The sequence below is a fragment of the Neodiprion fabricii genome, chromosome 4, assembly GCF_021155785.1.
Source record: "Neodiprion fabricii isolate iyNeoFabr1 chromosome 4, iyNeoFabr1.1, whole genome shotgun sequence".
Taxonomy (NCBI): domain Eukaryota; kingdom Metazoa; phylum Arthropoda; class Insecta; order Hymenoptera; family Diprionidae; genus Neodiprion; species Neodiprion fabricii.
In genome coordinates this window covers 7,439,850-7,453,556 of record NC_060242.1, presented here as the reverse complement: position 1 = coordinate 7,453,556, position 13,707 = coordinate 7,439,850, and the positions used below count along the sequence as shown (strand labels likewise).

Sequence of the window (13,707 nt, the reverse complement as noted above, 5' to 3'; positions counted from 1 at the left end):
ATTCCTTGCACTTCGATCACGCATCAGTGTGAGAACTGAGCTGAGATCCTTGAAATCAAATCTGATGTTGGGATCCCATAACCTTCCAAGTACATACAAGAAACAGAAGAAAACGAAATCAACGTTTCCGAGTATAGAACTGCATCAACTACAACATACCGGATGGGGTTTTTCACAAGCGGACAAGCTCCACATAATTGTACTCAATTCTCATAAAAATCGACGACTATAAAGAAAAAGAGGACGAAAAAAATAAACGACAAAGATTCGACGCGAAGAAAAAGAGGGTAAAAAATGATTTCTTTCCCGCTTGGTGTGCGTGTATATGTGGAAATGAACTGTCATCCTCCCTAGTTCCATGTCGTTGCTGACTAGGGAGGACTGTGACTAATTGTTATAAGTGAGTCGTCTTCTCGGTGATAAAATTCGTCGACTATACTCCAATAGTATTACCACCCGAAGGTATTATACCGGGGTTTTCGGTTTTCATTGAGAAGAGATTCTGGGGTTCCTTGCGATCATTGAAACACATCCGTGCGAGTAATACAGGGAACCTTGCACTCTCAGTGATCCTGCTGAGCTGCAGAATGACCGTAGTGTACTTGGATTGTTGAATTCTGACCACTTACCAAATTGGTAACGCTCACCCAGTATGATCAGAATTCGATACGCCGAGTGTTATACATTGATAACAGAGTTTCTGTTGCGTGACGATGTCAATGGCAAACGGCCATGATGTAGTTTTGAAAAGTTGGTTACGGTGTCGGTTATTTTTTGATCCCAAACATATCTGAAATTGATTTTGCAAGTCTTGTCAGTCTAGGCGGGATAACTGTAAATGGTCTTCTATCGACTCCTTTGGGTAAGCTAACTGTTCGAACTTATCGTGACCAAAGCAGAAGGCCGAACCATTGTTCAATTACTTATTTTGTAACGTGTTACAAAATGTGAGGCTTTATGAACATCAAATCTGGCTTCAAGGACATCTCATGATTTCGTACGATTTCAGGAATACTGGACAATTTAGGTAATGTCAACAATTTCCAGAGATTTCAGTAGATCTCAAGAGCTTATTTTTATAGATTTCATAAGATTCTTCCAAACGCCACATGATTTTCAAATATTTCAAAACTGATTGTAATTATTTCACAGATTTCATATGATTTCAGCGTTTCACGCGATTTAGAGGATTGCAGGTTGCCTTTCAAATATTTCAGGGTTCTTAAAGAGGTTTCACTTGCATGATATTCTAATATTTCTAAAGATTTTAAAACATCTGAACCACATGTCAAAAAAAAAATTTGACAACAAATAAAACCACCCCTTTATCCTAATTTCTTTAACCGAGAACTTTTTTGACGAACGACCAGACACCACAAATGAACTTAGTTAGGTATCATAATAAGTTCTGCAATGCACCTGCAGTGGTTTGAAAATGGTTAATCGACAAACGGAATGAAAATTAAGAATTTTGCTTTATACTTTTATACTGACTCCTCGCATCCATTTAAGATTCATCGACGTAGTTAAGATTCACCAAACTTGTACTGAGCTCAGGCTCTCGTGAAAAATCGTAATCTAGGAAACCGTTCATTTAGAAATTTTTCAGAGTTTGACAGCAGACATCTTAAAGTTTGGAATACAATTCGTGGTGAAAATTTAACAGGGTAAGCGGAGGTATCCGGAATCTAACGAGTGCCAAATCCGGAAAGTAAGGGTTTGTTTCTATCCTGAAAAAGCGAAAGAATGCTAGAAACGGGTTTCTAACAGCTTGGAAGTGATTTTTTGAAGTAAATATTGCTGGATAAGACGGAAGAAAAATTGGACCAACATAATTGAATGGGCGTGAACCCTGGCAAGTTGAGGTTTGTTTGTACCCTGAAGGGTCAAGAGAATGAACAAAACGGGATTCTAACTGTACCGCGGAAAGTAGAAATCAGCGATTTAGTACAGCATATCCGACGGCTGACCAATCGTTCGTTCCTGCATCGGTCAGAATAATGACACAGTGGTTACAGTATCTAATCCAAGCTGCACGAACAACGTTGCAACAGAGAGAGAGAGAGAGAGAGAGAAAGAGTCGTAGAGAAGGGCGAAAGGGCGGGGGATGACCGGCTGAAATTAAATGCTGGATCAAGTAAAAAAGGAGTCGGGGGTAATGATAGCCACGGCACAGTGGCGGTACTCCGCTGGTCCAAAGAGGGGGACCGTATCATTATCCGCTGACCAATCCCCGCATCTTCAGCGGCCATCATGGTCCAGCCGGAGACGTGCAATCACGTGCTGCTGCAGGGAGCGCCTTATACGTGATGCGAGGTCTGGCTTAGCCGTCTTCTTCGGGGCCGCGAGATATCATTTGGGGGTGCAACCGGGGCACGAGACGAACGGTCACGATCGCGGACGGCGAAAGCTAAACGTTATCCATGCCGTGCGGAAGAATGCGAAACAGGATATCACGAGGGTTGCGAGATTGCCTGGGTATTCATGTTTGCGGAAAAAGACCCCCATGCCCACAACACCTTACTCCGGTGTATATATCGTTGGTTTCACTGTGCAATCTGTAAAGGTACCGTTCTTTATTCCACGTCGAGACGTGCAGCCGATCGCTTCGCAACCGTTGCACTTTCGTCGGTTCCAAGTGTTTCCTCTTGATCTCTTGGAGTGAGAGTTCAATACAATCGAATGAAAAATACGCAATTCCAAATCCAGTGAGTATTCACTACCGTCGAGTCAAATTCAGAGCGATTTGATTCACTCCAGGCGTTTGGAGTGGAAATATTCACACTCAAAAAGTGAATATTCACGTCATCTTGCAAGTTGCGCAGTTTTCACTCCAATGAAATTTAGACATATGGAAGGTAGAGGTAAGGAGGACTATCTCCGTGTATAGAAAGTGACCGTAATGTATAGAAGGGAATTAAGATGGCGTTGCCGCAGTAAAAGTTCCCTAAAGCGCCAATCGCATTCAATCCAATTGAAATCTGATTGCTAAGCGCCGATCAGATTGTTTCCGTTATTGCTTATGAGCGCTATTCCGGTCACTTGTTGAATCACTTTTTCAGTTGAAAACCTACATGATATACTTTTCCTTGCCTCTACCTTCCATAGTTGAAGCTCCCTTGAAACTGCTCGCAGGCACAGAACTGAAAGACGTTTGAAACACGTCTTATAACAAATTTCTTGACCGCGAAAACACGTCTTTTCGCCAAAAGGATGTCTTCGTCGACTTTCCGATGTCAAAAAGGAGTCTCAAGGCATTGTTTATAGGGTATCATTCTAAAGAGTTTCAGTTTTTTGCTCTCTTGGCGATGGGTGTTACTGAAGAATACCAGAAACCATTTTGGAATTATGCTTTCAGGACCGTGATTATAAGTTATTCTGCAAGCCTTGTGAAAAACTCTGAAATTCGGATGAGTACTTGTCAAAATTTGAACGTATAGTTAGTTTAAAACGTTATGAATTCATGAAACTTCGTTGAAATACTAAATAAATACTTATTTCATATTAAGAAGATACTTCAACCTGAATGCAAGCTTTTTAAATTGACATGAAATTTTGACTGCCGTAATGAAGTCACACAAAAAAAAAAAAAAATGTTTCCCCGGCTGTTTTGACTAAATAACTTCCTATATATTGGTTAAAATTAAATCAAACATTGGTAAATTCTTCAAAAATCAATATATTTGTCGCAAACTTTTCCTCGTAACGATTTGAAAGTAATTTCACATCTAAATTCCTGATGGCATAGAAAACAAATTTTGGTATCCACTTTGCAAGCTGCATGAATGATTAGCAGCTCATTCATTTTTCTATTAAAAAAGAGACGAATTCGTTAACATTTCATCGCATTTTCTAATTCAGCAAAATTAACTAAAGCGAGTTTCGAAAATACGTGCATAAACGCTATATTTACATGCGTACAAAACACACATTAGGGATTTGATGAATGCGAATTCAAACGGTGAGAGTAAGTCGGAGAAAAAAAGAAAAGATCCAAATCACGTAAATAAAAGAACAAAGTGAAAAAGCAGGATGACACGCAACATTCGTTCGGCGTTCATATTTTCACCCGGCTGTACAGGTGTAACCATATTTCGCAAAGAGACTGTATAATGGACGCTTTCACATGTTGTAAAGGTGCAGGCTTCTTCTCATCCCATGCCTCATATTTTTATTCTCATTCTTTCATACTCTCGTATTATATATTTATTTCATATATTATTATTCTTTCAGTTTATACGCGGAGTGGAGTATAAAATTTAAGCCGGACGTGTCTGCGGCTGTGTAACGATACAACATAAAGAGCGTCTGTTATCCAAGAATCATCTTCGCTAACGATAACCAGAAGACTTCATATAACGCTGATTACCCTCAGCAGTGGCTCTCAATTAAGCGTCTATCAAATTTCTCGCAGCCAAAATTAAACCACAGTCCAAATTTTACCACCAAAGTTGAAGAAATTGATTTTTTTTTACACCTATGCGCGATTAAATGACAATGTAACATCGTAATAATTACACTTATAAAATTGAATTTCATCATTTACGCATACCTGACAGGCTAAAAGTAAATTCAAGAATCATTGAGACTGAAAATGATTTTCCAAAATCGTACGTTGACAACCGGCGTAATAAAACTTTGTTCCTTCTAATTGTCTTCTTTTAATTTTTTTTTTTTTTTTTTGAAGAAGAGCGAGGGGGGGAGGGGGGTAAGCGTTGATTCATAGATCAAAAGGTTGGCGGTCATTTTTGAGTCAATAAATTATAAATCACACAGGTGCCTTCGGGCGTCGGCTGCGTATATTAACTCTTGTATTTTATTTTTATTTTATTTTTTTTTTCCCTCCCCCTTCTCTATTCCTCGCAGACAAGATAAATACAGCACTACTCGTTCTTCCGTTCGTTATTACACCGCTCTGATATCTTCCTCATTATCACATATATGCTATGAATATGTGTAAACGTATTACACATGCATATATCCATTGTACATTGTACAGCCGAGATAATTATTAGGCTCATAAATTAAGCCCCGTCTTCTGATATTCACATATTTATTTACTCATTTATTTACTCATTTATTTGCACGTTTTATCAAACGTAAAATAGTTATATACGTGTATAATAGCTCGCGTTCCTAATTAATCTTTAATAATCAACTTTATTACCACGAAATTTTTCATAACCAATATACGGGATCTCTTGATTCAACATATATTTTTGTTTCTTGTTTTTAGAACGTTTAAATTTATTTTTTATTCTTTCTTTTTCTCAGAATTATAAACTTGAGGTTCTTGATTAATTGTCCTTGGTGATTTTGATTTTTCCGTCAATTTGAATATATAATAATAACACGATTGTAAATTATATATGTTTTTCATCCACTGTCTACATTCTTCAACCTTAGAGATTATTAATTCCAATCCCTGATCTGTTCAGAATTAAAAAGTATTACGTGAAAATTGGATTCTTCACTTTAAGAATTTTCAAGGTGTTGAAAAGAAAAAACGATGCAAAAATATAATTCGATGTATGGTCATTGTGAAAAGTGAGATTTTCAACAAGAATATAAAAGTAACAAATACTATATCTCAATCTTCTGAAATGTATTGTAATGACTCGTTTTCCGCAAATTTTTCTCATCTCTCGATGAAATTGTAACGATTATTGTATTATCATGTGTATGTGAAATTTTCACTGACGCTTGTTCGGCAAAAAATCTTGACAAATGTCGTGAAAAAATAAAAAGTAGAAGCGAAAAAATACCGGACTAAAATGTTCAAAGCAAGCGTGTCGAAATAGAAGAAAAAAAAGCGAGGAAATCACGAATCTTGAATAATTTTACGTACCCATTTTACTTATTTATATGTTTTACGTATTATAAATACATGTACGTAATATAATAAATGAGAACCAAATAATGATAAAGTGTTATACCGTGCACGTATAGGCTATACACATACTTACATATATATATATATAAGTTTTTGTTTTAGCAATAACACTTGAGCCGGGTAATTGCATCCTGTTTTTAGTCACGCAAACTGGCGAGATGTTTAATTTTTTCTCTTTAGCGTGTTTTCCTTACAGTCCTTCGTTATTTTCTTATTTTCAACAACACTTTTGCGATCGTTGTTTATGAACAATTTTTTTTGTTTCTTTCAAAAGAACGGACAGACGCCGAGGCGTATCTCGATGCGCATCGTTGAAAAATTTCTCCTCAACGATCTAACCAACATGAGGAATTATCGCAGCTGGTAGAATGTATGATAGCCGTGCTTGTCCTCGGTAACGCACCTTTTGTAAAGCGTCCGCTGGATCGCTCGTGTGAAACGACGCAGCAACGCATCGCGGCGCGATAATAAGCCGAGAGTGTCGAGGCTGGCCTTACCTCTCATTCCATGCTCCTTAATAACTCGTTAATTATCATTTTAGGAAGCATCGCAGACCGCAAGATAGCGCAAGATAGCGCGGCAAGCGTATTATTGCGCTCTTCTACCGCAAGTATAACCAATTAATTTACGTAACTGATTTCCACCTTCCATTTCTCTCCCAATTCCACGTTACACGCGTATGACTCGCGTATATATATATATATATATATATATAAATATATACGTACGGTACAATAATTGGTTTAATCGCCTTTCGAAAACTGAAACGTTCCAAGAAAATAAGTATACAAGTTAGTGCTTATTTGGCAAGGGGAAAAATTAAACAGATATGATGACCCAAAACACGTTTACGTAATTGTCAGAGACGCGCGAAACGCAATTCGAACGACGAAAGAAACAAATTGCAATTAAAATTACAACCTCCGCGCTCCTCGACAAAGTCAAACCTTTTCTTTTTAAACTTTTATATTTGTATAGGTATGTAGAGAACATAAATACCGCGATGACGAATTGTTCCGAAATTACGCTTGATTCACGCTTTTTGTTATACTAATTTCATACCTGTAATAATACCAGTCGAAATTTCATTCGCGACAATGACGAGACGACAGCTTAATCATTTCTTCTGTCATCATTGATATTATCCTGTTTCTGTGCGAGAGTTTCTTCAAATTATTTTCTAGGATTTTAGACGTCGGCACGATGGAGACGAAATATATGTCGGTGATTGTAATTCGTGCGTATAATTCAATAATCAGTCGATTCGCAAATTTGTTATTCAAGAATATTTAGTTTTTCAAACTTACTGCAAGTAAACTTTACTGATATTCAGCAAAAGTAAAAATTAGCAATATTCTTTCAATCTGTGTCTACTTTTTTTTTATCTTTTTTCCTTTTGTTGGAAACTTACTAATGTTGAAGAGAATAACTCAAATTACAACACAATTTATTCAATTTTCAACAGGTTTCTTGCTTTCTGATTCTTGCTATCGAAAACAAAGAAAAAAAAAAAAAAAATGATGTTATACAAGCACCTTGAATCATTATAAAGGTTTGCTAACGTTTTTCATCAGGTTGAAAGATTGAGACTCAGAAAATAATTAGATTGTCGAAACATTATTAACTTATTGTTAGTTATGTGGAATTTGTCCGGGTGAACAGTTTTCAACTTTAGAAGTAGATCCAACTAAACCGTCAATGCGCATGCGCAGAGTACTGAAAAGTCTGCTTTAAAGTCCTAGGAGTTGAAACTCGTCCGTCCTGCACTGCGCGCATGCGCCGTTGCGAACAAATCTGACATTACTCGACCCTAACCTCATTTTCGTGGTTGGTGAAAAACCGCGTAACATACTCGCGTTATGTAATGAATCGCGCGCAACAAGGAGACAACGATTTTTTCGCCTCGCGTATTTGCAATATTTGTCTTCGTCTCACCTACGACTCATATTGCAAACTTACGCTCGGCCCGAAAAGACCGAGTTTTCTTCCTTGTTACACAATATACTATTTTTCACACAGTAAAAGTCCTAACGAACTGCGTAAATGCGAATGTAATAAAACAAGGGAAAAAGTCACTTACCAGCAATGGGAGCCAAGATTTAAGGGGGTAGAAAAGAGAGTCCAACTCTCGTGTTGTACCTACGTAAGATTCAGAAGAGCGGAGGTGAGGCTGTCACGCCTTAAGTTGTAGAAGAGGCGGGTAATTAGCATAGAAACAGCGGTAAACTTGGCGAGAGTCCCTGCACACGGGGGCTTACCAAGTCAACAGGGTGTAAAATAACCGCTAAGCTGTCAGACAATGCTTTGCCAACCTTGCGACACTGTCGAGGACTTAACACAGCTCCGTGCTGCAACCGCAAGTATCTGAAATACGGCTACGGTATTTCCTTCGCTCGGGTTTCCAACACCTAGCCATTGTCTCAAACGCGACGTTGCCTGGCTCTTTATAACCTCAAATCTTGACTCGCGGTACGCCCAGGAAAAAGATCTATTTCAGTATGAACTTGTTAGAAAAATTGCTTGCTTCGAGTAAAAATTTATTGGCTAGAAACAATTTTCGATCGAATTAATAGTGTTATTACGTAACAAGTAAAAAAGCTCGGTCTTTTCCGGCCGAGCGTAAGTTTGCGATATGAGTCGTAAGTGAGCCGAACACGTATATTGAGAATATGCGAGGCGAAAGGAACGTTGCATCTTTATTGCACACGATTCTTTATATAACAAGAATATGTTAGGCATTCTTTCACGAAGCTCGAAGTTGAGGTTAGAATCGCGTAATGTCAGATTTATTTGCGACTGCGCATGCGCGCAGTGTAGAAAAGGTATTTTCTGTACTCCGCGCATGCGCGTTTGCAGACTCGATACACCGTCGTAGAAACGGGTACTTTGTTCACGGAAAATACGTATTAAAAAATGCGTAAAACATGCTTGCGTTATATAAATAAAATTGTAGCGTTCATGCCAAGTAAATAGTCTGATAGTTTCGTTTTGGAATGAAATCTCTTTGTTTCAAATAAATCCGTAAGAATTTTTTTCGGAATATATACGTGTGTGTAATTTGTACGGTTCGTTGGCTTATTGTTAGCTCGGGATTTTAAGTAAGTGAATAGGCGTAATGGATGCGATTAAACTATTTTTAACCTTTTTTCTTCTCAGTTGTTTTTCACTAGACTGAAATATGATTCAAGGAAAAGATTGTTTATTGTAAGATAAAAAAAAGAAATACTTTTTTCAAGTCCCCCGATTCAATCTAAAGTAATCGTATAATGCAAATAATCAAAATTTGGTTTGATTTCACAAAATTCAAGAAACCACATTTTTGCATGTGAAAGCAATATTTTTTGTAGGGTTTTAGTTGATATGAACAAATATTATTGAAATTTAACTGAATGGATTTGTCTTCTAGAACATTTAATTTGTTGGAATAAATATACGTATTATAGTTTATGAGTTGTATTGTTGAAACAAAAACTGATTCGTTTATATGAAATAAAAAGGGGTCAACAAGATATGATTCAAAATAAAATGAATATTTGTTCCACTTAATAACTATGTCAAAACTTGCTATATTTTAACAAATTCTATCGAATTTAAACAAGCCGTTTTTCTCAGAGTATTTCTGATACGTACATTCAAAATTGACGTTGACATCAAATGGTTAGGAAGCAGAAATCGAATGAAAGTCTTACTTCAAAATTTTTAATTCCAAATTCATAAATTTTCAACATTTTATTCAAATAATTTTAATTCGAAATTTGAAATTGAAAATATTATGAATTCATTTTGGACAATTTTAGTAAATAACAGAAAAATTCTTGAACCCAAAAACTGATCTATTCTATAAATCTATAAAATATTTTATAAACTGAAGAATATTTTCGATTTGTTTGCAATTATAATTTAGAGAGTGCCACGCGGATAAACGTAGATATTTACACAATTTTCTTCTCTTTTGGAGAGAATAAATTTGGCCTATTAAACGACTCTTGAGTTTTTAGGTTGGCGAATAACGGAGATTCTCAACTTCACGTGCGAGCAGCATAATGAAAAGAAGAGAAGAGAAGGAACGAGAAAAGTCAAGCTTTCAGAAAAACGGCCAGAGTTTAATGACTCAATGCGTCATGGTTCTAAAATTCCACTTCCGGCCCGACGTATCCGTAAAAAATATACGAAAATGTCAAAAAATGTAGCTAAAAATTTTTCTTTCCCTCATTTGACTTTGTTGAATTTTCTAAATCTTTCATGTAATTTTTTTCGCACATTTTTGAAGCCAAAAGAATTTATTCAAAGTTGAACTGCCAAATACTCGCCAGTCTGTAATTTATTAAAACAAAGAAATTTTCTTAAATTTAAGGTCTAGTGTTACGGATTCGAAGACTGAGGAAGAAGAATCAATACATTTGCCTACAAAATTTTATCAATAAAACCGATCAATGAATTCGTTGTACCCAAAACTGTTCTTGAGTAATTATTCAGGTGTATTCTAAAACTCGAATAAACGTGATATTTGAATCGAGTATTTTCACTTATACGCAGATATTTTTCATTTAATACGTTATTTGCTTGTGATCGTCTATAACATTAATTCTAAACGTACGAATGCCTGATTCTTTGCAATCTGTTTTATCTATATCGGAACAATAAATTGGAAACCCGCTATACAAACACAGGATATAAATATGCGAAATAGAAATTTCATTGTAATCTAGTAGTAATTAAGAAATAAGAGCGGCGATGGCTATAATTAATCCTCACATCAGAGACCCAGCTTCGTTCTTTTTTGTCTAGTCTTTTTTTTTCCCCCCGTGTGCGCTGTGTTCCTTTTAACACTAATAATATCACTGCTTATTAATGAATCCACTGTTTGCTTCTCATACTGTATAATAATATGATCAGGTAGGTACACCATCAGGTTAAAGCCCGCGGGTGCGAATAAATTCTTTCCTACTTTTCACGGGCCGTGATCACGGTGCACGGGGCCTTTAAAATAAACATATATAATTCATGAGTTACCACAATCAGACGGCGAAAATACTCGCACGCGTAATAAGAATACACGCGTAGGTGTGTATAGGTACACATATTGGAAGCGCCAGACTTGCAGATACAAACGAAAGTGGCGAAAGAGAGAATAATAATTTGTAAAATTAACAGAAGAAGAGAAAAAAAAAAACAAGGAATGGAGAAAAAACACCAACATCATATTCACGGAAACTTTTGGTATAATTTAGTTGCAAAGCGTATAGTCGTGACACGCGATCGTCTTGTTGGAGTAAATTATTTTCCTTAAAAAAAGTTCGAAGGTTGTACTTTTATCCTACTATTCCATTTACAATTTACACACGTATCGCAGCATGAATTTTCTATTTGTTTTTGTTTTTCTCTTTCTTTCTTCCTCTTTCTTTTTTTTTTATTTCAACGAAATATATATATACATCATCAGAATTTGTGCTAAGACGTAACCATACGCGGTGATCATTATCATAATCGTAATTATTATAGGAATATTTTAAGTTATAAAAATACAACAGAAATGAAACTGCGAAACTTGCAGAGTTATAATATATGTTGTATATATGTATATGATATACGTATAGAGGTGGACGTATTGTTAGCTTGTTAAGCTTCTACTTCTGCCTCTGATTTCTACATCGAGAATGCGGGTGAGAGAGACCCGACTAACGCGTTAGACCGCGCCATAATAGAGTTATATAAATTCTTCAAATCTAAGAGCACAAGAGCGTGACTGGAGTGATTATTTTAATGGTTCTTCTGTAAGAACTCAAGTACCTAATGAGTAATAACGAGCTGATCCTAAATCACCGGCTCGCTCATTCTCGTTTCCGTGTGTGTATAATTATTCGAGAAATTGTGTCCATGTTATACAATGACAAAGTAAAATAGCGATACTCGAATAATGTGCCTAGTCGTTTAAACAGCATCGTTCTATGTTTCGCATTACTTTGTGTATCTGCAGAAATATTACAACTTCATCTTCTTTTTGGATCGTTATGATTATATTATATTCGTCAACTGCAATTGTACTAGAATTTGTCTGTAAAATAAATAAACAAGCAATGATGATAACGAAAATCGTTTGGGTTTACGTCACGAACCAAACGAATCACGTGTATCAGTTTTACCAACAATAAGCCTGACGGGTGTTTCCAGCATCTATTTTTCTTCTCGTCAAATATACCGGGACAATCTCTTGAAACTATACATACAATGCGCATGCACCAAATAATTCAATCTCATTGGTCGGCGAAATCTTCCCGCGACGATATTCTTGTCCGCGATGCAGGCGAGCCAACCTACGCAAAATCTGTACGTTTGAATTTTCAAAGAGCATAAGCGTTAAATTCCGAACGTTCTTTGAAGAATCGACTTTCCGACCCAATAACGAATGCTTCCCAAACCTTTCCGAGTCTCTGCCTCGATTATTTGAGATTCTAGCCTCGAAAATTCGTATCAACTACATCGCCGCCAGAAACAGTCCGACAGCTGAAACTCGAGATGGCCAGCCTGCGCGAACAGCCGATAAAACTCGCGCATGCGCGGTTGATTTTCAAGTTTCAAGAGATTCTCCCGGTATAAAACTCAGCGGTGCCGCTGATTGTATGTCCTTATAACTCCAGAACTACTGAACCGATTTTGATTATTTTTTTTCTATGAATAGCTGCAACGTCTGGCCGGGTATTAAGCTATACTTCGTTACATCCAGATCTATAATTTTGGATACATAACGATATTTGTAAGCTAAGTTGGAAGGGGTGCAGACAATTATTAGAACGCTGACTAACCTCTTAGAGATAGAGGAAAGTTATGTCCAAGAGTTTACAATGTCTCGATAAGCTCTGAAAAAAATTCTGTAGAGCACGTGGATATGTCCAATGGTTTTACCACAAAAAGCGTTTTAAAAGCTATATATCACAATAACAGCCACTGCAGAAAGCTGCAGCGTACGGCTAAAACTAAGCACATAGGTGCACAGATGGGTATCTTTTTGGTGCACCGGTAAATTGTATGCATGTCTGTGTGAGTGTGAGGTGCGACAGAGAGACACGGGGATTCAATGTATAGAATAATATGTGTGGTTGGCGTTAAAAGCAACACCTGCGCAGGAAATCACTTCCCACAAATGCAAATACTATCTTGATTGCCTGGTCGTTATCGAAAAACGCGCCAGTATAATACCCCAGAGCGATATTGTGATGCATGTTATCTAAATCTATATACTTATATCTACTACGCCGATCCATATCTATATACTGTGCTTGAGTCCCAGCCATTAATAGAATCATTCATCTTTCATGTAAATCCGTCCATTATCGACGAATTAGATACCTCTGAGAATGATTTTCGTTATAATGTTCGATATTGGACAAAATATGACTGCAGGATTATTAAACGGTTTGTACAGTCACCAATTAGTTGAAATAATTTGCACGAATCGCGGTGAGATCTGCAGTATCGGTACGTCACCATTTATCAATTGCATATTTGGTAAACCTCTAAAGAAACGCGGCTTACATACTTGAGTAATCGAGGGTGTTTTCACGGTAAGAAAATTGCAGAGTGTGAAGTTGAGTCACTATACACGTCCATTCTACACGCACCTAGTCATGCACCCACTTTACCGATCGAGTTACATCTAAAACCCTCCATTACCACCAATTTGAATCGATACTCACCGACTGGCTTTTGAGTGACTTGAATACCGACACATATAGATGCATTATAGATCCAGGGAGATCACCTGCGAAGCACGCATGACGATTGGACGTCTGGATTAGTGAAGCTACTCGAATCTT

General features: G+C 37.0%; 1 long non-coding RNA gene across 1 annotated transcript in view; it reads right to left on the bottom strand.

The window, feature by feature from the left end:
* Positions 1–13,707, bottom strand: part of LOC124179738 — a 71,240-nt gene extending 57,533 nt beyond the window's left edge. Inside the window, exon 1 of the long non-coding RNA XR_006870145.1 lies at positions 13,588–13,707. This is a non-coding gene — a long non-coding RNA (uncharacterized LOC124179738). The remainder of the gene's footprint in view (positions 1–13,587) is intronic.